General features: G+C 43.9%; 2 long non-coding RNA genes across 2 annotated transcripts in view; both read left to right on the top strand.

Annotated features, from left to right (window-relative positions):
• LOC118257980 (uncharacterized) overlaps positions 1–25,380 on the top strand; it is a 62,919-nt gene extending 37,539 nt beyond the window's left edge. Inside the window, exons 3-4 of the long non-coding RNA XR_004781747.2 lie at positions 23,694–23,859; positions 24,125–25,380. This is a non-coding gene — a long non-coding RNA (uncharacterized LOC118257980). The remainder of the gene's footprint in view (positions 1–23,693; positions 23,860–24,124) is intronic.
• LOC118257981 (uncharacterized) lies at positions 12,905–15,273 on the top strand. The gene is made up of 3 exons (XR_004781748.1): positions 12,905–13,104; positions 14,075–14,139; positions 15,227–15,273. It is a non-coding gene; the product is annotated as an uncharacterized LOC118257981 (long non-coding RNA).
• Positions 25,381–26,752: the final 1,372 nt, after the last annotated feature.

Genomic DNA, 26,752 nt, shown 5'->3' with positions numbered 1-26,752 from the left:
CTTTTTTAAGTGCTTCCTGGGGTTTCTCTGATCTAAGTACTAGTTAGGTGTGAATGTGTGATGCTGGAAGAGAAACTGATTACTCTCTGCATCTCAGCTCCATTTTTCCTTATGTGCTAAGGCCCATAAAGCAGAAAAGTAGTTGAAAAATGGTAGCTTAAGACAGTTCTGTGTGTGTACTTGAGCACTAGTTACCCTTCCTCCTCCGTGCCTCTTTACTCTGCTGTTAATAGATTGGATGGAAAGCAGAAGGCTTTGTTTCACGGAGGCAGACTGGCCGAAAGCTCCTCTTGGTGCTGTTGCTGGCTCAGGATGCAGCCTCTGCTGGCCTGTGAGCTGCTGAGGTCACCACAGCAGCTGACTGCTGGGTGACCAGCTTGCTTTACTTAGACTGGTGCATCCATAGGCTGTAACATGATATATTGTGAGCAGCTGAACACTTTGGAGCATATGAAGAACAATACAGAGAGGTTGGATTTTATTGCATTTTGAGTTCTTTCTTTAGAAAGCAAAAGGAATACTGAGATCTTCTTTTATTTTGTGTGATCCTGAGGCAGAGTATCATGAGGTACAAAGAATGATTGAAGCAGACAATGTTTGTGCTGTTAACAGTGTTTGAAATATTTCCTGTCATGGGAAAGATGAACAAGTCAAATCGGCATCACCTTTCTTTTCTGAGACCTGTGAATACTGTCAGCACTGCTGCTATTTTAATTTAATCTGCTGCCCTGTGTGGTATCAATGCTGTTGCTATGCATGGACAAGTATCACTTTCCCAGGAGTGCCATGTAGGGAGTAAGAGGGTACGAGCCCCCCTCATACTCCGCTGCCTGTACCGTGCTCTTTGCTTTTTGCCTGTATCATATGCTGCTGAAGCCAAAGTGTGGGCAGAAGAGCACAGAGACACCAAAGAAGTCAGCAGAAGAGGAGAACATAAAGGAACCAAAGAAAGAAGAAATGCCAGTCTATTCCTCGTGCTGCTGCTCAGACAGGGAAGGCCAGGGCACCATGCTCGGTGCCAAAACCTTTCTGTGGCTGTGGTCAACACCCAGTGCTGAGGAAAGAGCAGGCCTCTAGAAGTATTCCTTTCACCTTCTAGCTGGTGACAAGCCTAGCTGCAGCAACCTGTCCATCATGCAAGGACTGAGCCATCATTTCCTCCTCAGGCATGGAAGAGCCCAGCCAGCACAGAAGAAATTCATCCCAGGTGTGTCCCCTGTATCCAGCACTGCTGGAGTCAAACTTTCAGCTCTGGCAAGCTTTCAGGCACATTAGTGAAAGGCCAGTTATAAACTCATTTGATGCAGCTCTAAGCTCTCTGAAGCTCATGTACTCAACCAGATGTGATTATTCTACTCATGGATGATGCATTACCAATAGGTGGAGTCTCTGTAAGGATAAAATTGCCAGCTAAAGTCTGCCTGTGGAGAGCTTGTGTGTGTGGAAGATAGAAACTTGCTGGAAGCAGCTAGAAGATGCAGAACTGTCGGATAGTCTTTTTGGCTTCTGATCTGGAAGCACCAAAATGTTAAACAGAAGAACTTGCAGCTTCTTTTCTATTTGTTTTTTTTTTCTTGCTACAACCCGAGGCAAAGAGGTGCAGATTTTTCACACGTGTGTATATATATATACCTACAGTAAAAGCCCTAGGTGCATTGTCCATCATTATGGGCATTGGACTTGACTGAAAAGCAACTTGTGTGTGTGCACCAAAGTGTGTTGTGCACAAACTCGGAGAACAAGATGCTGATAGCTCTTAGGGTGGTTATTTTCACAGTATTCTGAAAGAGACAGTTGGACAGAAATCCCCATTGTTGAATCTGAGACGTTTGGGGCAGGAAAAAAATAATCTGATGAAGAAGGAAATGGATTGGCCTTTCTGTAGTCATCATCCAAACTGATGGTGCATCATCCTGAGCCAGCAAATACCCCTTGCAGTGCATATCAGTGGATACAGAGTCAGCCAAGAAACTTCTCAAAACTTCCTTTCCTTTTGCTTCCTTGCCACCCTTACAACCAGCAGGAGCTTCTCTTCCCTGGACTGATGGTTTCTTAACATCAGCAGAATTGCTCTTTCACCGCTCAGCCCCGTTTTATCCAGCTTGCTTGGTACTGATGAAACCAAAAACTTTCTATGGCTTGGTACCTCTGAAAGTCTCCTAAAGTACATGTGCCAGATACTGTAGGAAGAGAGCACTGATTCAGTGCTGAAGCTGGCAGAGGCTGCTTGTACTTTCTAATAGATCTTGTTCCTCTGTGTGCGCACTCGTGTATCTCCTCCAGCACTTTATCTCCCTCTTCTCTTTAGAGCTTTATCTCACTTCTGCTCTTTAGTGCCCATTGTCTCTTGTCAGCTATCTGCATTACAGAGTGTAGGACACTATTTAGGAGAAGTGCTGTGAATCAACCTTGTCTGTCATCTCCAAGAGAACTACACGTGTGGGGGTGATGCATGTTTCACATGAGTGTGCTTCTCCTCCTATGGCAGGAGGATAATATATATGTGATATTACTGCTGGCTACTGTAGCACATCATATACTTTGGTCTTCCCTTCTCTGCTTGGATGGTTTCTTGTAGGCAACTGAAGCCAAGTTACCTGGCTGCTGTCTGTAGTTCCACCGTCCTGATTTTTCTTCTCTTATTTGTTAAAGGGGGAATACCTTATGCAAGCACTACTGATGAGCTTCATAACCACCTGCCTAAATCACTTTCCTTCTCTCATTTGTAATTCTTCTATGCTTTTTTGTCTTCCACATAATGACCATGGTTCTCCTCCCACCTTTCAGCAGTGTGACTTCACTGTACACAAACAAATTATGCAGGGGTCAGAGTGGAGTAAGAAAGGAAGACCCAGTCCACAGGTAGCTTCATACAGCTACTTGAATTTGTCTGAGCAATAAGTGGCTGGTGTACAGAACAGGGAAATGCAAATGTGCGACATGAAATGCAAATGAAGCAGTAGTCTGGATTTGGGTCTGGATTTTGGGAGAGCAGTTGCACTCAGCCAGGCAGTGTGCTGGTGAAAGACCCTCCCATGCTCCTGTGGCTTCAGGAGACTCATCTGCTAAAATGGCAACCTGGTGGGCAGAGATGAATCTGGTGTCACAAGTGTGGCACTATTGCCTGTGGGCTGCTGTCCTCAGCCAGTGGTTGCAAAGACGAATAGCTGACAGGAAGGTAACAAATATGTGCTAGTTAAACATACGTTGCCTAATGGCTGTATTCCCAGTGCCCAGATGCATGGCTTGCTCTAGGATGCTGGGACCTCCCTCTCTGCTGCGGTAGACACTTCTATTATTAGCTCAGTGGCAGCTTTCCATATGCCAACACTCGTGACTGCAGGACTGTTTAATTTTCACTTCTCTGAAGTATTTAATTTGTCAGCTGTTGGCTTCAGTTTATTAAAGACCAAACTTCAACTTCCTTACCTAGATTTTTTCTCTGTTAGGGTTGAATCACAGATCCTGTTTGAACAGACCATTATACATATGTAGAATTAAACGCAGGATGATGTCTTAAATCTAGAAATTCTAGCAGTCACTAGCAGGCTGAAAAGTAGGAAAAAACCATGTCTTTAAAGATGAATCTCTTGTCTTCATTCTTCTGTTAACTTTTATTTAGAGAAACAAAAAATTGGTTCTGCGAGAAGTTCTCCCTGCTTGTATTCCAGTGCCTGACTGTGAAGATGTGGCACACAGTTGCCAGTGCCTGTCTGCAGGTGCTGGCACTTCTCTGGTGGCTGAGGATAGCTGTTGCTGTGAGTTAATCACCCAGAAATTCACTGCTGGGGGCCTCTCTTTAATTATTGAATGCCAGAATAGAGGTATATTGAATTACCTTGCTGGCAAATATCATCCAGCGGGCAAATATATCCAGCATCTCATGTAACTCTACAATATTCTTGGTTTTCCTACTTGCATAACATTAAATTTTCTCTAAAGAATCTTAAAAAAACATATAGTCAAAATATCTTTTTATATACTGCTTATATAGCAGTACATGTTTCCAGAGAATTATACGCTTACTTTGAAGATAGCCTTCCCTGGCAGTCAACAGTGTGAGATTACTCTTTTTTTTTTTTTTTTTTTTAAAGTCAAGCCTGTACTTGGATTTAGCAGAACGAACCAGTATGTGTGTAGTGCTTTATCAAGCAAACAACAACAAAAATATGAGCAGCTTAATTTTTCTCTTACTTATACCAGCTTTACTCCTGTGATAGTACATCAGCCCAGTTTTGGCTGGGATAATGACAGTGGAGTTCCTGGTACCTTATGGACGAGCCTAAGAGGCGGCCATAAAGACAAGCTGTAAATACTTTGCAGCAGTTAAGGAGCATGAAATCCTTACATGAGCTGCATATCCACCTTGCCTTTTTCTGCTCTTGCTTAGTTTTAAGCAGCACACTTTCTCAGAATGATTGTAGGGTGGATGAATAATATTATGACTGTCAAAGTGTATATAAAATTGAGCTGGTATGTAAAGTGGCTTTTGGCTTTTAACCAGTCTCAAATGACAAGCATTCATACATATATGTAAAGCATATATATATATATATATATATATATATATAAGGATAAACATCTTTGACTTTTCTGTTTTGAAAAACCACCATGTGCTGCTGCTGCAAGCTCAACCATCAAACACTTTCTCCGAAAACCTGAACCAGCAGCAGGGTTGTCCCAAGAAGGGGAACATAAGCAGTAACAGGTATGTCCTGTTCTCCTTTATCAAGGAGACTTGAAAGGCTTTATGCAAGCTCCTCTGAATGCTCATGAGTTCTTATCATGTTGCTGATATTATAGCATCCTTCAGCTGAAAGCGAAGGGCAATCCTAGGCTCAGCCCTTAGGCCAAGCCCTTTCCTGCTGCTTTTTCCAAGTGCACTCCTGACAGCTGGAGGTGAAAAGAGCTCCTCTAGCTGCTTGCGTTTCAGTTTGGGATGTTGTTATCCATGTTCCCATTTCCCAGTTACTGGGAACAAATGCTAGCAATTCATTCATCAGAGTCAGGAAAAATGCTCTGGGGGAAGGAATCTTCTAGGTTGTCAGAGATCTCCTTGTGAGAAATGTACTTCCTTTGCAATTTCTCTTTGCCCTGATGTACCTGCAGGAGGGGTTTGAGTTTCCAAGGTCTTGATATTAAGGTCAGCAAAACCTGGTAAATCAGCTGTTTTTGCAGAAGCTCTGGCTGATATCCTGAGGCAACTGCAGCCTGTAGTTCTGGTCCCATAGTGTACAACATAAGGAAAGCCTTCCGTGTCCAGGTGGAGCCTTATTAGAGTCACTTGCAGTAGCATGTGAAGACTGGGGTCAAGAGAAAAATTCAACATGTACACTTGTAATTTTTCCCAGCTTGTGAAGATGCAAGTAAGTGCCAGTGTTCCTCATTCCACTTCCTCTATCCTGCTTTTACATGCAGATTTTAGGCATTAGATCTGCAAACGGGTTGAGAAATTTGCCCCAGATCCCTTGACATTAGTTCCTGTAAACCATCTGTATAATGTAGTCTCCAGTTTTGATGCAATTTTTATATACGCTCTAAATACAGCATGAGAATTTCTCATTCCTTATTTTGCAAGAGAACTAAAACATGCTTTCATCTCGTTTCCCAAGCTGTACTGAATTCTATGTAAGCCTGGTAACAACAAACAAAAGAAAGGAAGATTTTTACACAATGCCTAACTGAAAGGAAAGGCAATACTGTGGTTGATCAAACATTTTTGTCATCTAGAAATTTCAGGGAATCTTGTGCTGCTGAATGATGTCATGCGGGCAGCCATAGAGCCAGAGATCCCTCCTTTGTAACCATCACAGATATGTCACATGCAGGTGCTGACAGAATAATTACAGTGCTAGAATTTGCAATACTGCAGGCATTAATGGACTCCTGAAGCTGGTGAAAGGAGAGCTCCATCTACTGTTGTACAAAGAGAAGGCAAAAATAACTAGAATGGCACTTTTTTTTTGGCCTATTGGACAGCTGCTGAATACCATGTACCTTTTCTTTTTTTTCTTTTTTCCTTTCTTCCTTCTTACTATGGTTTTTAGAACCTTCCACTTCAAATCCAGTCCCCTACCATATAGAACCAGGAGCAGAAACAGAAACTGACCCTGATTTATTGCCCCTGTCCCTGGCAGAAGTCCATAGTCCAAAGCCTTTTGACTCCGGAAATTTTTAGGAGGGCTGCAGGCAACATTTGCTCTAGAGCTGCAGAAGCAGGGAAAAAATCTAGATAGTGCACAGTTCTGTGGCTCTTTGCTTCATTTACTATGGTGCTATTTCTGAGCTTACTGGATTTTAGATAGCAGAGAGGTACTTCATGTGTAAATATACACAGACATTTAAATAAAAATTTAGCCTTACGCAGAACGGGATCCCTCTTTACCAAGCCTGGAGATGCAACGAGGTATGTGAATGTGTGGGTGTGAATTCTGCAAGGAAATTCTTTTCAATACTTTGAACTAACATTCCGCTCTCTTTGGTCCTTTGGATTATGCTTTTAATAGTGGTAATGCATATCTAAAACTTAGTATTTTCCACTGACCTTTATCTTTGCAATAGGCTGAACCAAGACCCCACTGTTCAAGTGCCAATTGTGCTGGCCTGAGATATGTGTTATATATAGATAGTATTGGCCAGTCTGGATAGTTCCTGAAGGGCATTATATAATTCAGTTCTAGAAAAAAAAAAACAGGCTTCATAACACTGTGACCATATATTTTACAAATAGAAAGTGTTAGTTTTTGTTTGCAAGTGATTATCAGGTGGTAAAAACATTGTTATTCTGTGCTTGCAGGGAACAGCAGAAGTGTCTAGATTCTTAGAATTCCACAAAAGGCTTATCTGATAATTGTTCTGCACTGATATCAGGAAGAGCTTGTGCTTATGTTACTTGACTTAGCTCATCTCATGTATTGTGAACAGATGTTTCAGATTTGAGTTCAGCCTGGCAGAAGAGAGAGCAGTCTAGTCCCCAGCATTTTCCATCTTTCATAGTATTACAACCACACACCTCCTAGATATGTTCTGACACCACATCTTCTGCACCACTCTTTTCTGCCTTTTAAAAAAAAAAAAAAAAAAAAGTATTCAGTAGTGATTATTTTTTTTTGACTGGGTGCTTCTTTACCATGAAACTGAAATGCAGACTCCAAAGGAGAGAGTCACTTTATTTTTATATATTTAAACTATATATACTAAGAAAAATGTTTGGGTATAGGGTGTCAAGTGTACCAAGACTAACAAAGGCACTTGACCTTTTATGAATGCTGGCATTTGCTATACATATGGAGTTTTTTTCTGAATCCACGTCTGACCACTTTGGAGCGAGACTTTTGAGAGAGACAGGATGCATCAGGGACAGCACAGGTCTCTGTGTGGTGGGGCTTTAGCTCAGAGTCATGTGGACTGCCTGTGCCAAGCTCTTCTGAGCTGTATCAATGGCTGTTGACCCTTTCCTCTCTGTGTGTTGCAGGTAGGTGCAAGCGGAGGTCCTGCCTCCCTGCTTGGTGTACCTGTAACAACAGGCTGGCCTGGTGGGTGCTGCAGCAGGTGCCTGCCTGTGTCAAGGATGGACCCTGCTGGTCTTCAGAGTCTGACAAGGAACATGCAACTTTGCAAATTTTCCTGACTGATGAATGAATTGCTAGCATTGGGTTTTCCTTTGTGTAAGGACACAGCTGCCTGAGCACATTATGTACAGTTGTTACGCTAATTAGCCCTGTACTTCTCTGTCAATATTTATTTGGTAGTTTCAGAGCTTCACCCTCATTTACTTAAATGTCTTTTACTTGTCCTTGTTTGAACATACATAGCTGCAAATATCTCTAAAACCATAAGAAACAAAACCTGCAGTAATACCCTCTCTGAAGTCATCATGTGCTTTCCTCATCCTGGTGCGTGTTACACAGCCAAACGGTCCTGAATGTTGCAACCCATGTGCATGCAACAACAGGAACAACAGAAGAAATGTAAAATACTTCTCAACACAGCTGTCAACAATTAAACTGTGTGATGTTTTGCTGGTGGAAGTTATGAAGAAGTCCTTGGAAATATGAAAGCTTTTGAAAGCAAGCACTGAAAATAGGCGCCAGAAACCAAGGAATAGATTGCAGATGGCAAATATATGTATCCGCAGACTGTCAAACAATTTGGTTTGACAAATGGCTGTGATATACCTTGAATCTGTGCAGAGGATGAACTGTCAGGTTGCAGAGCTGCAGTGTACAAAAATAATTAAGCAAGATTAAGCAAGCCTGATGCTGTTATTATGGGAGACTCTATCTTTATATTCAATGGCCAGATCCCACAGATAGCTAGGAGTTGGAGGACCTCTCACTCCTGTTAACAATACAGTTCAATTTTTGTGCCGTGTTTGCCATCTGCAAACCTCAGGATCTGCTGTAAGAAAGTAGAAAGTGCAGCAACATTCACCCATGAACTGGGCCATGGCAGTGAAACGATCTGCTGGAGACTGGAGAGTGGATGAGTGGTGGTACTGCAAGGACGCATCAAGGCCCGCCAGCCCTCGGCTTGGTCCCATCAGGTCCAGAGGAGATAATGTCTGTTGTAAGGAGAGAATGAAGAGAGAAAATTCTAGGAGTGTGTGCTCACAGCAGCCGTGGCACCCTTGCTTGGTGCTGTCAGGCCATGCTGGGTGGCAGCGCCTGGCTCTCCGGGATTGCAGTCAGACCAGCCAGCCAATTAGCTTAGATAGAAATAAACTCCCATTGTTTCTGGTTTTGCCAGTGACCCCTACAGCTGAGCTGCTGGCTAAACCTGGCCATGAGCAACCTCTCAGAAGCTGTGAGAACTTTGGAACTGGAGGAAATGGTGCTGTGAGGCTGCAGCAGTGTGGTAGAGCTGCTTCTGTACTCAGAGGAGCCTTGGCTTGGATGGGAGCTGTTGGCAGTGAAGAAGCACGGAGGCTGCTAGTTGGCTGTGGGCCTCTGTTCACACTGCAGCAGGGTTGGCCGCTGGGCAGTATGCAGCCTCCAGGAGTTTGCTGCTGCTGCTGCAGTGCTGGCAGCTTGGTGCTTGTGCTTTCCTGGGGTTTAGGCACTGTGCAGTCTGGAGAGGAGCTTGCCCTTTCCTCAGTCACCGTTTCTCTCACAAACTGTCTGCTGGATTCTCCTGAATTAATAATTTACTCAACTCTTTAAACTGTAAACTGCAGACTAAGTTTTGCCCAGGATAATGCGGCCTGTTAATGACAGGGGTTTTGAAGAAGGCTGGAAGCTTTCCAGGTCTCAAGACAAGACTCTGGATTTGGCCATGCTGTTTTGGTTTTGGAGACCATGAGGGTGGCTGGAGGTGGGATCTGCAGGGCTTTTAGTGTGTTTAAAGTTACCTCTAAGACTGCTGAACTGAAATGTTTTCTGTTGACAATCAGAAGTGGTAAGAGGGGCCACAGACACTTCCTGTCTGTGATGCAGAAACTTGCAAATCTTCCTTGATTCACACCTTATAAGTAAAATTAGCTTGTGCCTAGCTGTTGCCAAACCTTTTCAAAGCTATTTGTACAAAGGAATTCAGTAACAGAAATGGAATTTGCTCATGGATCAGATTACTGTTATTTCTGGCTGGAAGCAGCACCAGAAATACTTGCAGGGATTTCCACTTTGCCTTTGGAAAGATGTTGTGTATGTTGTTGATACAAAAGGAGCTATGTGGGAGGATAATTCATATACATGAAGAGACAGGAAGGGAGATGAGACCAGTGAGGCTGTCACAGCCTTGAATACAACTGTTGAGCTTTGCATTATAACGCTCAGTCTCAGTTCATTTTTGAAACGCGGATCTTCAGTTGTCAAGAATATTGTGATGTAAGCTGCAATTGCTGCTGTTTGGGAAAAGGCATTTCCAGCTGCAAGTCTAAGCTTTTGTACAAGACACAGTTCTTTACACTAGTTATGCCTCAGTTTCCTGGAGAGGTATGCCAGACAACTTCATCTATATGATCATGCAGATGACACTTAACGAAGTGTCATTTTGATGACGTTTCAAGCAGTGGTCATTTGTGACACTGACCAAAGTGCTGTTACCTTAAAACAGGAACTCACCCACCAATTGGGAGCTCCAGTCAAACAACGTTTGGCATTTAAAATAAATCCTGATCAGAGTGGTCTGTATTTTGCAACCAGCTTTAAGTATAGCCTTGGTTCACTTGAAAATGCTCTCCTCACTGATGGAATGAGTTGAAGAGGACTCAGAGGATTGATATTCCTGCACAGCCTGTAAAGGGGCTGCTGAGCGCTAGGAATTACAGCCAGTCACCCGTTTCTCTCACATTGTTGGGTTGCCTTGTCAGCAGCAATGACAAAAGGTTGTGTTCCCCCCTGGATGCTGGGACAGAGTAGACATCTCTAACAGAATTAGGAATGTGAGGGAAGCCAAGAACAGCCATAAACTGTACGCTTTTAATAAACAGATACCTGATTTCTCTTAATACACACAGGCCATTTTCAGAATACATTGAGTCCTCTGATCATAACCCTAAATGCTGAAAAAAAATGGTGGAATGAACTGATGTCTATGGTATAATACAAATGGACATTTCTATTCCTGGCAAACTAAGAAATTTAAAGCAAAAAAGTATTTAAAAAGTTTTTACTTAAGAAAGGTTAGGTATGCTACTTTGGTAGGGTTGGATCTATTGCTTCACCCCCCAGAAAATGTACTTGGTATCTCTGAATATCAAGTCACCTTAAGCAATGACATATTTTTCTGGCCATCTTGACTAAGTTTATTCATTCTGCTGGATGGACTGGGCACAAAGAAGTGTATCTCCAAGGAGTGAATTTCTTGGCTCTTTTGAAATTCATGTGAAAGGGACCAGCAACATATGGACTTAGTGTACCTCAGGGTGCAACTGCAGGAGCCTGGGAACATTTCATGCCTGCACCAAGTGTAGGAAGATAGGGGAGAAGAGAGAACTGGCTGTCTGCTATGAACTGTGTGGTGATCGTACGAATTATGCAGATGCTTGTAGTATCAGGAGCGGGACTGGCATTTGGGGGGCCCAGCCTGACTGCCCTGGCTGTGCAGGCTGCTCTGCATCGCAGCCACAGTGAAGTGCTCCTTCCTTCCATGGGGATCACAGCAGAACTGGGAGATTCTTGTGAAGACACAAGGGCAATATCTGGACCAGAAGATGCAAATAAAATTGCTGGCTAGACCAAGAGCAACTCAGATACGGAGGAAAGACCAGAGGAGGCATTGGTTTGGAAGCACAACACCATCAGTGATCAGAGGATTCAGGTGTGAGCTGAGGCAGAGCACCCTGCAGCTTTTCCAAGGAGACGTATTTATGGATCAGAAACTCCTGGTGTTATGCAGAGCAGTGAACTAAAAATAGAACTGTAACATTTTCCCACAAATTACAGATGAACACACCACAGACAGAAGAGCATACACCCAGTACTTGCATTAAAAGCCTGCAAGAGTCTGCATGCTGCCATAGACTTCACAGCAGGTCTTTAACGCATTTTTTCTATGATAGAAGCAGAGCAATTGCTTACTTCTTCATTGTTATGACTTTGCAGCTGTAATGGCAATATGTTAGGAATTACAGGTTTCATTATGGATCTTAAAGAACAACCCTCACAATATATACAATTAAATAGGGAGTATTTTTCTCTGCCTAAAATGTGACATCGCTAGAAAGGTCAATTGAAAGGCTTCCATTCCTTTTGGTAGATTTAGATGCATGTCTTAAAAGATTTTCTGATTTATTTACAAGACATACCCTCATCCAGGCTGGGTTTGTTTTGCACTATGATACCCTGATGTGGTGGTTAGCAGGAGATGTTTTCTCTTCCTTGGTTGTTAATATTAGCATCCCCCTATTTTGCTAGGAGCAGCAGCAGCAAAAACTTATCATCACTTCCAAACTTACCTGCATATATGATCAAATGACAGCACATAGTTACATCTCAAGGTCAAGTCCCTGCTGCTTTCTTACCTGTAGCTGGGGGTCCCGTATGAGAAGTTGGTGGCAACAAAACAGGAAACTTGCCTGGACCTAGGCAGAACCAACTTCTTGGGAAGGAAGTAGTCTTGACAATAGTACTAATGGACATCTACGTTTAGCTGAATTGCTTGGTTTTGCAGTCAGTGGAGCAAGGGACAGCTTGGTAGTTCATGCACAACAACTGTCCTGAGCGAAAGCAGATGAAGTAATTTACAGGTGGGTGCTGCTGCCCAGTCCTTTGAGCACTTCAAGAGCAACGTGAGTGCCATTCAGCCTCCTTGGGCATGTTGCTGCTGCAGGCTTGGGTTCCTCATCAGGTGTTTCTGTAGGCTTTCACTGGTGCTGAGCAATCTCTCTCAATAGTTCTGCTGAATTTTACAGAGGAAATGGAAGTCAGAGTGCTGAAAGTCCATCTCTTTTCATTTTCATGCTTGTTCCCGTAGAAGGCTGTGATTTCTGCTATGACATCCAAAGTCATGGCCAGTTAAGTCACAGTTGAAGTGTAGTGGTCTGATATATGCATCAACCACCCTCAAGCTGGTGATCTTGCTACTCCTCGTGTGTGACCTGTCACAGTGATGTTCAAAGGACACCTGTGCTATTTATAATAAATATTATCAGACTGAATTCCACAAACAAATGCCTTTGCCTTTTGCAGAATCCTTTCCCTCACCTGTGAAAAAGAGTAATGCAGCTAGAGAAGTGGCTTTAATCTTGACCTGAACAGGACGTGGCTGTTGCCAGCAGGAGGGCTCTGCAGATTACTGGCAGCTTGTCTCTCAGATGCTGGCAGACAAGTACCCAGTCTAGTACCAACATGCTAGGCGGATTGTCTAGCTCCTATAGCCTGACACCCAACAGACGTATCAAGATGGAATCTGGAATTGCTTTAAAGCCCTGGCTTTTTCCTTTATTTTTACAGTGCTGTCTGACTGCAGCCCTCATTGCCCTGCAGTTGCCCCAATGTGACCTATGCAGCACACTGGTGCCCTTTTGTGCATAACTTCTTTGTGCAATGCAGCACCGTCGTGGCCACACCAGCAGACCAGACCATCTGGCAAAGAGGCCTCTCTCATTGCTGAGAAGGGGAACATCAACCAGAACTGCGCTTTGCAGGACACACCTGCCTGCAGGTAATTCTGCGTGTCTCTATTGTCATCTCTGTTATCCCCCATGGATATCAGCTAGCTTACAAGCAGTGCCTGGTGGGGCAGAAGACACCTGGAGATGACTGGTTTTCAGAGCACGGTTGGCAGTGTTTTTTTCTGGAAGACAATGAACGTGCAGATGGGAGCGCATGGGAGATGAGTGCATAGCATCGCTGCCAGGCACCTCCATCCATTGGAAAAACTTCCACAAAATTAAAGGTTTATATAAACATAATATTAAATGTTAATGAGCTGGGCCGAGAGTATAGGTTTTCTAACTTTCAAAGATTGGTTGCACTGAAGTTCTGCTGACATAGAGCACCTGAGCTTTATTTTCTCTGGTGAATTTGCAGGTAGGAAGGAATACAACATCACGGTAACTGTTAGCAGCAGTTTCAGCTTCCTGTTACATGCTCAGCCCTCTTGGAGGATACTCACACAGGCCAGAAGATGACAGGAACACCATAAAAGGTTTTCCCCAAAGAAAACTTTTTGAAGCTAGCTCTTGCTCTTTCTGAGATACATCCAAGATAGTGTTCACACATGAGTCCTTACAGCTCCTTTTGAAGGTCAGAAAGCTTTGTTTTCTTGGAGAAAAGACCATCAGCATTATTTGTGCTGGTCTGAACTTCAAACAAAATTGCTGCTAGAACTAACAGCAGACTATGGTATGCAGCACAGCCCTGTCATGGAATGGATAATCCCCCATCCTTAAATATATGTTTTATTTATGTTGGCAGTGTATATACTGCTAGGGATTTTAGCAGTTATCCCAGACATAACACTTCAAAAGCGCCACTGAGGAAACATCTATACAAATCTCTTTCTATTTCAAAACCTTAACTAAATAAATAATGTGAGCAGGCAAATATATTGCAGCTTGTTGAAACTTAATGTAGAAAAATGTTCAAAAGTAAAAGGAAAATATTCAGAGAGTATTTTTTCTATCACACAGACCTGAAAATTGTATCAACTGGTGGCAGGAAGTGAGATGAAACCCCTATAATCCCATGGGAAACTGTAAGAAACTTCTTACATCTTTTGAATACTCATAAGTCTATGGGGCCATGCAGGATCCAATCCACCCAAGGGTACTGAAGGAGCTGGTGGAAGTGCTCGCCAAGCCACCTTCAGTAGTTTTTTAGCAGTCCTGGCTAAATGGGAAGGTTAACTGGGAATGTGACACCCATCTATAAGAAGGGCAGGAAGGAAGGAATCCGGGGAACTACAGGCCTATCAGTCTGACCACAGCGCTGGGAAAGGTGATGGATCACCCTGAACTGGTCAGATCATCCTGAGTGCCATCATGAGGCACTGGCAGCCTCTGGTTTCCAGAGTGCACTGCAGATGGGGAATGACAGCACTGCACTAATTTCTTTACTTTGGTGTAGACAGGCCTATTGTAACAGAAGGCCTTGTGTAGCACATGGCATCCTCCACTCAAATGGTTGCAGTCAATAATGTCCCACCAGTTGAGCCATCTCACCATATGAATAGCCTTAAGTGCTTCATTAGAGGGCTTGCAAAGGTCTGCACCAATGTCTCTGTATTTGCACATTCCTCAGACTTGGCCTCAAGTTCTTCCAGTTCTCCTACTACTAACCAAATACACTAAAGAGCTGCATCTGTACAAATACCAGCAGTGCAGTGTCAGATTTCCTTCTCTTCTTCACAGTTGTTTGAAAAAAGCAGTTAATGGTATTAGTGGAGTCAGATGTTTAGTGAGGCTTGGGAAGGAGAGACTTGGCATTATACCCCCTTTCTTCTGTAACCATATAACAGACATTGTTTAAATTTTCTAGTAGTTGTGCTCTAAAGAAATTACCTTGAAATGAAATCAGAGCTGAACGAAACTGAGTATCTGTCTGATGAGAAATTTATATAGCTTTTGTTTTTATCTCAAAAGCAATGAAAACCTTTAATTTTATTTATTTATTTATTTATTGGGGGGGGGTAAAAATCCAAACAGGGCTCAGGAATGCCTTTTTATTTAATTGAAACATTTCAGCGTTCCCAGAATCAATAGTGGTCAGTTTGTTTCTTGAATGTCTTCAAAGTCAATTTCCATTTGAAGTGTTTTCCCTGTTAAACTGCGTGTTTTGGCCAGCACTTCAGGAACCTGAATCTCTGCAAGTGTCAGTGTCCCCAGGGAGAGGGCAGCAGCTTCCAGGGCACATGGAGCAGCTTGGCGATCAAGACATCTGCATTGCATTAGAGGAAACATAATCTTCCTGGAAGCTCTGCAGCTCTAACACAATGTGCTAGTAAGGAGATGCAGCGTGTCATTTGCTCAAACTAGCACATAACAGTATTTCAGAATAAATAAAAACATTATGAAATAAGTTGCTTTCATTTTCTCAGCAAAAAGATGAGCATTTTCAGAAAAACTGTTTGTTTTTTTTTTTCCACACCATTTTGTATAAGATGATTTTTCATCACCAAATCTTCCCAACAGAAAATTTCTGCCCAGCCCACGGTGAGACAAATGGAGAAGTGTGTGTGTGTGTGCGTGTGTGTTCCTTGTGTAGCACCTCGTGCAGGAAGGTTTGTTTGGTGCTGGCCTCGTGCACTGAAGTATCAGAATCTGCTTAAACCTATGCCAATTTTCATCTTTTACTTGCTGGGGGCAAATTGCCCCAGATACTAGTTTCTGAGCAGAAGCTTGTTGAGGATCCTGGGCAGTTCAGGAGCAACAGGGTAGACTGCTGGCAACTGTGCCAGAGCGTATCACTCAAATCCTCCTTTTTTGTTAATGTCACAAGCCAGGGGTCTGGCTTCTGGCTCGTTCTTATGCTGACCGGTTCAATCAGCACAGGCCTGCTTAGAGTTAATTGAATTAAATGGGAAGTTTGCCAGGGGTGCCAGTTATCTTGGTTTCTTGGTTTAGTCATTAGCACGAAGACCATGTAAGGATTAGCTGTTGTTTGCTGTCTCAGGTGTCAGTGGTGGCAGCAGCTAACAGGTTATGGTCTTTTCAGAAACAGTCTGTTCTGGAGGATGTGGCAGCCTTCCTGGCGGATGATATATGTACTGATTTTTTAAAATGCAAGTATTCATTATTGGTATTACTTTATTTTATTCTTCACTTTGAATAACTTAAAGTATTTCATATCATGGGTCTTTTTAGCTGGTAACCTGCACTTGCATTTCCAGGGGCTTTGCAAATCTGAGACAGACTTACTTGTCTTTCTGAGTGACAGCCTTCAGACAGACTTGCTTTCTGACTCTTCCTGGTCAGCTTCACTGGGTCCCTTGGGGTGCAGTGTTGCAGGTGCTAGTAGCACCGCTGCCGGGCTGAGCCGCTGCTCCTGGGCATCCGCTGGCCTCACTCGAGCCTTGTGAGGAGGGAGGAAGGAGATGGGCTTTGTGATTCTGAGGACTATTGCAATGATAAATGAATGAGACCAGACTTAACTATTGCAGGAAAGAATGGGGTTTTGCTGTTTTGTATTCTAGATGAAAAATTCTGGTCCTGAAAGTCTGTACAACTACTGAGGAAACAGTGGGAAAAGTAACGTCTGTGAGGGCCACAGGAGACCCTATAGCAAATCGAGACAGGCTTAGCATTCCTTAAATACTTCTAAGACAAGGGAAGAGACCCAAACTTCTTCCTTCCCCTGCTCCCCAGTGCTTCAGACTTTTGTTCTATTTAATAAACAAGCTAAACAAGGACAATTTCTGAAAGGCCCTGGGTCCATCCTGGTGGGCTGCATGGAGCAGGGAGTGGTGCCCACATAGTAATGAGATGCGACAGTGTTCTGGGGGGATGGCAGCGCTGACCAGTGAGCAGAACCACCGTTGGCAGTCAGCATGACGTGCTGACCTCAGACGATGCCCCTCTCCAGGGCTGGTGGAGGGTGAGGGTCCCCAGACTGCGGACGTGCCTGTGCTGAGCCCTACAGCAGAGCAGCTCCTGCCAGCCAGCAGCCTCCAGCCGGGCTGGGCTGCACGGTACCAGGTGCCACGGGGCCACAAAGCCCGGCCAGGAGAGGCCGGAGCCATGGCTCCTGCACTCTGTGCTGGGCTTAGCCCCAGCTGGGTGAGAACAGCCCAGGGTGGCTGCACGCCAGCCACTCCATCTAGGCCTCCTAACAGATGCCCGCTTTCACAAACCTCTCCTGCACAATGGGCTTTGCAGTTGCGTTCTGAGTCCAAGAGTTTGCAGCAATAATCCCAGTGCGTTCTGAGTGTTGTGAAAGGTGCTGTGTGTTAGGGAGTCATTTTAAACTGTTTTTGAGACTCTTAAAAATTTCTGAAATTTCAAACTGAATTCTGGTGATTAAATATTATTGTTGAACTCAGCATGAAATATAGAACAAAGCCTAAATCTGGTGATGCTCTTGACTTCAGCAGTAAACTCTGACAGCATTTTTAATATATAATGTATTTTAGTAGTGAATGCTTAAAATTCTTCCTGTGCTTTGTGTCAGCTATTTCTCTCTCTTCTGTGGTTAGCCTGAGATCCTGCATTGGAATGAGCAGCATGGAGATCTAAGATGTGATAAGCTTATCCTAGACTGGTCTAATACACGTTTTGTAGGACAGTATAGATTCTTACTGGCAATGCTATTGATTTTTTTCTTTTTTTGCCCATTGTGTGCAGTTCCTCCTGCATATTAATGAATAGGGCAAAGACCACAATAGCCAGTGAACTAAGTCTAGCAAATGCAGTAGATGAAGACTGCTGCTGGTCCTGCTTGCGCTGCACCACTCTGTCAAGGTGCACCACGAGCATGGTAAGCTGCCTTCTGCCAGCAGGCAGCGTGCAAGGTGCCCAACTGCAGGCACTGACAGTGATGCTCTGACATGCCAGGATCAGACATACAAGCCTGCGTGCCCCGAGGCAAAGCTGCCCTGAGGCATGAGTCTACACAGACCACATGTCCTGGTCCTTCCAGCTTGGAGGTGGCTCCAGCTCCTTCTGCATAAGGATACACGCACTGGATTGATGTGCCAGGTTGACTCTGCGAAATAGTGTGCACAAGGCTGTAGATGTGTCCTGACAAGCCCCACAAGAAGGTTCGTGGCACAGCAGGGCTGTGCTCCTGCGGGAACCTCTTTGTTGCTGACTGCAGATGCTGTAGCCCTACCCAGCCTGCTTGGTCAGAGCCTTTGGATGCTGACTTTTCATAAATAGGAAGAATGACTTCCTCTTTCATTCATGCTTGAAAGATTTCAACAGGACTCATCTCTCACCGTGTTAGACCCTGCCTGTCTAAGATCACTAAGTCTGCCCTATCACAGGAAAATTGCTCACTGTCATGGATAAGTCAGAATTAATGTTCTGTGGCACTGGGAGTATGGTTCAGTATAGGGTCAGTGTGGTGCTGTGTGATAGCATGTGGCTACATGCCTTGACCTACTGTCCAGCCTATGAGAGTTACAGTTCCTAAGGCACAGTTGTTAATTTCCCATCTACTTCGGAGTATTGTCAAGAAATAAAATACACAGGACTTAGACAAATCCTGAATCCATGAAATGCCTTTTGTACTGCATGAAAACAACATATAAATATTTATTTCATGTAAAATATACCTGATGTTTCATTGATTTCAAAGAGAAATGCATGTGAAACTGTAACTGCAGTAAAAAGTAAATAAAATTCTAACTGCTTACTGAAACTAAAAACCCACAGTAACTATATAAGGGTAGAGCTGGTACAAAAAGTAGTCTTCGTTAGAGACAAAATGAGACAGATGTGAAACATTATGCTAGTATTTCCTCAAGGGTAGCACTTAAGTAGTTCTTTACAGAAAGGAATTGCAAAAGGTTTGTATCAAAGTAACTTTAGCCTAAGTTATTTGTAAAAGAGGAGATAAACATCTCTTTTTGGTATGTCACAGATAAGCTTATCAGATATGATAAATATGGCAGAGAAGTAATGAGAGCCTTCAAAAGATGTTCTTTGTTCCTGGGCCCTTTTCTGGAGAACTTAATGTCCTGAGGGGACACTGAAACAACAGTTGCCTGTATTAAGTGAAAAAGCAGATACATTCAAATTACTGTATTAAATAAGGTACACAGATCACTGTAATGTACTTTGTGACCTGCGTGTTTCAATGAGTACCGAAAATCTTCAGACTGACATCCAAAGGCTGGCGGGTTTCATGGTGCAGGAGGACAACCTTAAGGCACTTTCCAGTAACCCCCGCTACCACTGCACTGCTTTCCTGAGGAGGGATGCTCCTCAGCTGCATCCTGGTGGTGGACCTGCTGGTCTTGCTGGCATGACTGTATACGTGGGCTTCCTTTATACTCAAGCTATGGTGGGAGTGGGAGGATGACTGCATACCCACCTGGAGCAGCAGCCAAATGTGGCTGGTGTCTCAGCCCTCTGCAGGAGAGCTGCAGGCATCAGTGCCCTTGCTCAGCGCCTGGTCCTTAGCACAAAGTGAAGGGATGCAAGTGGCCCATGAGTGCAGCCAGTGATGGAGCTTCTGCCCAGGGAGCTGGGGTGAGCTGCCATCAGCCCCTCGGGCTCTGGGGAGCTAAGTATGGCCCCACTGCATGGGAGGAGGGTGCAAAGGGCTGGCATCAAGCAGCACGGCCACCTGGGGCTGCAGGGTGCTCAGAGCTCTGTGCTCTCCCAATCTGGGTGCATGATGAAGTCTGCTGGTCCCTGGGCCAGTCAAACAGCACTGAGTGCTTGGCTCTGCTCCTCAGGCAAGAAACCGAAGTTGTGCTGGGGTGGGGTGGTTCAGGGTCCAGCTTTCCATGAGTGAAACAAAGTGAAGTAAAATGTCTCTGTTGCTCCCAGCTGATGCTTTGAGCAAAGGTTGTGAACAAGAAAAGCATGCTGCAGTGGCTGTGGTGGGCTGTGCAACCTCATCCAGGTCCAGCTGCTGCCAGTTGCCCAGGCACAAGAGGAGTCCTGTGCCAGAGCTCAAAGTGGGTCAAGAGCCAAGCACCACTGCCTCTAGACCTTGCAGTGTCCTGGCCATAGGCAGACAAGCTGCTGAGCCTGTGCGATGCCTGGCTGCTGCAGAGCTTTCGGCTCAACCAGAGGCTCGAATCCCTGCCTTGTGTTTCCTGATCAGATCAGAAAATTGGCCTCCTCCAGTCCTCAGATCGATCAATCGTTTTGCCCTGCCCAAAGAGAGGAGACAATGTGGAGGGTGAAACAAATGAGCTCAGGACTTGCTAAATCACAAAATGCTAAGAAAACGGTGAGCTTTCTGTATTGGTTTTGACTTACTCTCATTAAGAAAAGTCTTGATAGTGGCAACCTCTAACCTTAGCAGGATAAAGTATCAGCTAAAAATATTCTAGGAAAAAGAAAGGGAAAACATCTAAATACTAAGACACTCCAGCACTTTTAATTTACCATTTCTCACTGTGAATGTGCTTGGCTCTCCCTGCCTGCCAAGCCACAGTGTTCTGAGTGCAGCCCCAGCCCTGACCAGAGGCAGAACTGGTCGCAGGCGCTTGCTGTTGCGCGGCGGCTGGGGCCCGGTCCTGGCCTCCCCTCCCTATCAACTTGGCAACTGGGGTGTGTTCCTCGGCATTCTGTAGGAAGGCAGGATTTATGTGCGCTTTGCAGTTATCTAGAAAAACACAACCCACAGTGAGGCTCTAAACTGGCTGAGAGCCAATGGTCAGAAAGCGAAGATGAGCACATTGAATGAGAGAAATGACCGATATAGATGGGGATTTTACAGGCTACAAATGCTGCCAGGAATGTATGGAAATTGGCAATAACTAAAATTATATTTTTTATGTTTTTTGGAACCCAGTTAGAATTTCACAAACATGGTTCCTGCATATCTTCCACTTTTCTGATGTACACTAGCCATAAAAATGACTGTTATTTAAAGAACTGTACAAAGTTGAACTGATTCATCTGAAGATGCATTTTTGTAAGTTGATTTCAAAGCTGTTTTCAAAATCCCGATTGAATTTTGCCCTGAGTTGATATGGATCTGTCTCAGGAATATTAAATTATGCTCACTGAGAGTAACTTCAAATTAAAATCACAACCTGATCTACGTATGTCTGTGTTAGACTTTATGCCAGTCGAACAGTTATAGTCTAAGAACCAGTGATTGGTATAACTTGTGGCAAAAGGCTGTGATCTGTCTGGCTGCGGGCAGAGAGACGTTTCAGTTTGATCTAATGAAGTCTGACAATTTCTGTCGATGAAACTGGGATACCAAAGAAAAGCTGCTAAGGGCTCCATAGCAGCAGCCTCTCACACAGGTGGTATCCCAACATATTTTTGTCCCAAATAATTCCAGCTCTTCCCAGCTGTGTTGTGTTGGTTTGTTTTTGATACTGTCCTGTGACATCCAAGTGTTTTAACACACATCTGAGACAATGTACCTTACTTCAGAGTCTGATTTCACGTTGCCCTGAAAAGCATTCTCAGAAGTTTTACTTGTGCTCCAAAAGCACCTATCTATATGCAATAATCAAATTATTTCTTTTAATTTTTAATGCAAAAAAAATCATTTTATACATTTAATGCAAATGTTGTAAAAACTGCTAGAATATACATTCCAATACATGATTTTGTTTTTAAGCACAGAATCCTATTAGGCTTAAAAATAGAAATTCTCTGAATTTTCTTTTACATTCTTCTCTGACCACAGCGAAGGGGATGGCTAGGTACACCGTCACACTGTGTTGGTCATGATTCTCAAATTCTTTTCTAAAAAGAGGTGTCACTGTTTGGCCAGCTGAAGTAATCCGATTAGCAGGAGGGAACTTAGTTCAACAGGCAGAATTTTAAAAACAGTGTGGTTCTTTGTTTAACAGCCAGATTCTACACAAATCAGCTCCAGCTCTGAAATAATTTTTCTCCCCACCCTCATGCATCACCCTGTCCTGGCTGGTGTTGCTGCCCCTCACTGCACCTCAGCTCTGACGGTCTGAGATGGATGAGAACATGGGCTAGCTGGCCAGCACGGTGGCTCCACTGCTGCACAGGGACGCTGCTTAACCTTTCTCTAATTTTTCCAGAGTGCTCTTTGCTTATGTACTCCTCAGGTTCCAGGCTGTGCATTTTGTATCATCAACAGCCTTGGAGCTTTTTTCCAGAGACATTTCTTCTTTTCTCCTTGTCTATGCTCCTCCTTATACCTTTTCTGCTTTGAGAAAAGTATCACTATTGGTTACCAGGTCCCTCTTTAGTTGGGAATGTCACTTAAATCTGTATTATTTGAAACCATACAAAGTTTGCTCCAAAGCATGCCCTGCAGGGGCAGGTCTGAGACTACTGATTGCAGCTGGCAAGGCAGGCATCTCTGGGGCATGCCCATGAGGTACTGGCATGAGCTGCCCAGGGAAGTGGCAGAGTCCCCATCCCTGAAGGTATTTAAGAGACGTGTGGACATGGCACTAAGGCACATGGCTTAGCGATGGGACTCGGTAGGTCAGGTTGATGGTGGTGGTCGGACTTGGTGACCTTGAAGATCTTTTCCAACCTAGATGATTCTGTGATTGTATTCTGTGATTCTATGATTTTCCCTCCCCAGTGCCCTGCAGCTTTCCTCTCCTGCAGTGTGTCCCCAACAGCAATATCTGGGAAGACAAAAGGTGGTGAGGGAAGACAATGTGCACAACACCATTCCATGCAGATCCCTGCACTGGCTGTGAGGGGAGACAGCTCAAGACTGTTCTCACAACTGTTCTTCCTCTGAATTCACCTCTATTTCTTACTCTCTCAACCCCAGTGGAAAGCAGATAGAAATCAGGACAAACAGAAGGAAATCTGGGCAGGAACTCCCGGAACTCCAAGGTGCTCTCAAGGATGTCAGGGGAGAACGACATGTGCTGTGCCACCATGTTCAAGTTCCCAAATGAGCGAAGCTTGGAGGAAATGAAAAATGTGCCTCTCAGATCAGGTTCCTTCTGAGGAAATTTGGAGGAAGCAGGGGAATGGTCAGGACAGAGCCAAGGCAGAGGCGGTCCAGCAGCAATGTGCAGAGCCAGAGTGAAGCTGCCCTTGTCCTGCTGCAGCCCCCAGTCCTTCCCCAGGTGTGCCTGGGCCCTGTTGTCATTTCAGAGCGGGGGCAGCAAGTTAGGCTCAGTCTCATCAGAAAGAATGCACCTTGAGGAGCTGTGCAATGCACTGGAAGATTGGTCCCAGGTTTTTTTGTTCAGATTGAATGAATAACACAAACCAAAACTCCTGAAGGTTACAGTAATGGAAAATAACAATTAATATTGTTGTTCAGCCAATGTTTTACATCACGTAGAGATCAGATGTTTAGCAATAACACTGATTTACAATGACAAATATATGACTGTCCTAATTACCTAGTACCAGGTTTTACCACCCTTTTTACTCAGCAAGTGGTTTTTCTGGCTGGATGTGGTCTTACTGACTGTGATCAAGGCAGGGACCTGGCTGATGGAAAATGAAGGTGTGCAGCAAGTATTTCTCTTGTCTCAGTCTGGCAACAGTGCTATTAGGATTTGCGTCTGTCATCCACTAATCTTTTGCTTGCTTTTTCAAATGTACCTTCATAATCTTAAATACGTGCAGCTGCCACTGAAACTCTAGGCAAAACTGCATTACAAATGTTACCTTCTTTTCTGCTGCCATTTGATTTATCATTGGCTTTCCATTTCAGATCTGCTGTTTTCTGTTTGGAGCCTTTATTGTAGGAAAAGCCGCACATGAAGAAAAGAAGAAAGAAAGTAAGTGGAAAACAAACCAGAGTGACGTCCATTAAATTCTTCTGGGGAAATGCTGGCCTGCCTTCTTCAAGTATTCGGACCTGCTGCAGAATATGCAAGGTAAAAATAGCAAGCAGAGTACTAAAACAAAGAGGGAATAAAGATTAACACACAGGATCTGGTGGCCTGAATATAGACAATTCTGCCCTTCTCCAGTAACTTACGGTAACAGAGGAATTATACAGCCAGCATAATTTGGCCAATACCCAAAGTATAACACAGACAGCAGCTAGAAAGTGTGGCATTCTATTTGGCACAGCTGTCATGTTGTACTAAGCCCATTACTTCCCTTTAATCCTAATTAATGCTCTCTCTTTCCACTCAGGCAGGTTCTCTGGTCAGCAGTAATTCTGGGGTCTGGTTCTGCTCTCCCTCAAGAGCTGTCAGTCTTCAGGCAGCTTGTTGCTTTGTGCTCCTTCCACACAGGAGCAGACAAACTCATGAATGAAACATTACTGATACTGAAGAGAACTCCTGGCATCTACCTCAGCAGAAGAAACTGACTTATCATTCATTGAAGACATCCGTACTTATACAGGGAATGCATGCTCACATGACGGTGCCAAGCCAAGGCTGCCATTGGAGGAGAGGGACAGAAACGGGAGAGGAAAAGGGGGTGGAGGAGAGGAGAAGGATGAGAAGGAAAAGAGGAAGAGGTGAGGGAGATGTTCCCCTGCTACATACAGATGCTGCACTGCCTGCCAAAACAGCCCAGCCTGTGGGTTGCCCTGAGAGTGCCTGCTTAGCCACCCGTGGAGGAACTGCCACCTGACCTCCTCCAGCTGGGCTCCGTTTTGACCCTAAACCTAAAAAAATTTTGCAGTCTGAAAATACTGAAATGGTTTGTTCTTTTTTTTGGTTGTTGTTCTTTTTTTTTTTTTAATTATTGTTATTATAGATATGATATTACTAAAAATAGACCTGCATGTGCAAGTTTGAAATGTTTCATTTCAAACACAAGTACAACATAAATGCAGTTGGAGTGGAACTTGTCTTGCATCAAGAAATCAAAGCAGGCATGAAGGAAGAGAGCACGTTGTGCTGAACAGTGTATGACTGTTCCATGGGGCAAGATGGATTGACCATATGTTGGTATCCACGACTTTATGCAAATTCTGTGTCTGTGAAAGTTACCTAATTAAGTTGAGTTCCTGAAACATCTCAAATGGGGATTTGCACAACTTGTCTTTGAACTGATGCTCACTGCTGCTACCGGCACGTGTCCAGGAGCCGCTTGGCTGCACGTGTGTCTGAGCCACCCAAGGCAGCTGCGGTGCAGCAGGAGCTGGAGGGGGCACAGCACCAACAAGCCACCAGTTCCTGGTGTCTGTGTTTGCTGTGGAGACACCTGAGGAAGGTTTTTTCTCAGAAGAACCGTGCCTTACAGGGTGTGCAGGAGGGTCTGTCTCCACGTCAGCTGTCAGCCAAACAGATGAGTAACAAACCTCCAAAATCAGAGTTTTTCAGCTCAAGAGTAGTAGAAGAAGGTGAAACTGGCACTGCTCAGCTAAGTGTGGATCTCTCTGTGTAAATCAACCCTGATGGCTGAGAAATTGAAGTTGGTAGATGTAGCTAAGCCTTTTAAAAGGCGTCAGAGGTAATCCATTGATCTATTTACTAAGATACTGCCAAGCTTTTTTTTTTTTTTTTTTTTTTTTTTTTGACCAGACAACCTCTTGAGAGCTGCGTATATGTAATTACTGATTCTGTTCTTTTATGGTCTGCAAAATGTTGGGAATAGTGAATACTGTCCAGAAGATTGGAAACATTTTTGAGGTCTGGCGCCTCTACTGGAAATATTTGAAATAGTTTGCAAGAATATGGTTAAAGCAATACAGCCAGCCTTGAGTAATTTAGTTATCTCTCCTGAGGAACCGATAATGACAACTATTGGAGACACTGCTGGGTTGCACGGGCCTCTGACAAATTTTATGTCCTTATGTTTTCAAAAGTATCTAGTACTGGAGACAGTCTGTGTTCTCCAGAAAACCTTGATGCCGAGAAGCCACTTTCATTATCTTGATTTGTGCAACATTACCCCAGTTGTCCCAGCAGAGGTCCAGATCCTTGTGCAATAATGACAATTTGCAAAAGTTACTTTCTGTGGAAACTCTAGAAATAATCAGCAGATCTTAGTAACCCCAGGCCACAGGCAGGAGGAGAAAGGAACAACACACTGCTATAGAATCACAGAATGCTTTGGGTTGGAAGGGACTTAAAAAAACCTATACTTTGTCTTGATTTGTTCTCATTTAGTGCATATTCCAGAAGGATATCCTTGAGCTTTTTCCAGTCATCTTGCCTCTGACAGCTACTCCAACAGCAACAAATGTCTAGCAAGCATCCAAGTGCCCTGCAAACCAATGAACCTTATCTTCAACTTGAATCTGGAGCAACTGTAGTGAATAAATCAGTTTTTCTGCATTTGATCTGGTATGTGGTAGGTGACTGCTTTGTCCAATACTTGTAGTATGATGCCATAAAGACTTGAAACCTGGGAAGAGCTGCAATATCTTGTCAAAAATTCAGATGACCATGAGGAGCCTTTGTTCAAAACTTAGCCACTTACATACATAGACAGCATTAATCATCTGGTGTACACAGAAAACCATGTGAAGCTTCAGAGGAGAGCTGTAGATGTTCCTTGCTCTTCAGGGGTCACTTGGCAACAGTGCATGGAAGTTGGGATTATGTGACCATCCCAAGGCTTTGACACATTTCAGTTCATTTAAATCCATGTTTTAATTTCCTATTTATTATCACATAGCTTATTGGTTTGTTAGAGACACAAATTTGTAATGCCTGGAAGGAAAAGCTGCAGTGTCAACTCACCTTTAACTTTAGACTTTGGAGAAATCTCACAGAAAGCAATCACAGATCTCCAGGTTTAGAAGCCCTGCTGTTTGTTTGTCTACTTGGTGTGCATGTGTGTCTGTGTTTAGAGACGTGGTTT

The sequence above is a fragment of the Cygnus atratus genome, chromosome 9 (genome assembly GCF_013377495.2).
Source record: "Cygnus atratus isolate AKBS03 ecotype Queensland, Australia chromosome 9, CAtr_DNAZoo_HiC_assembly, whole genome shotgun sequence".
In the NCBI taxonomy this organism is placed as follows: domain Eukaryota; kingdom Metazoa; phylum Chordata; class Aves; order Anseriformes; family Anatidae; genus Cygnus; species Cygnus atratus.
The sequence above is the reverse complement of the archived record's forward strand: the minus strand, read 5'-3'. Positions and strand labels throughout refer to the sequence as shown.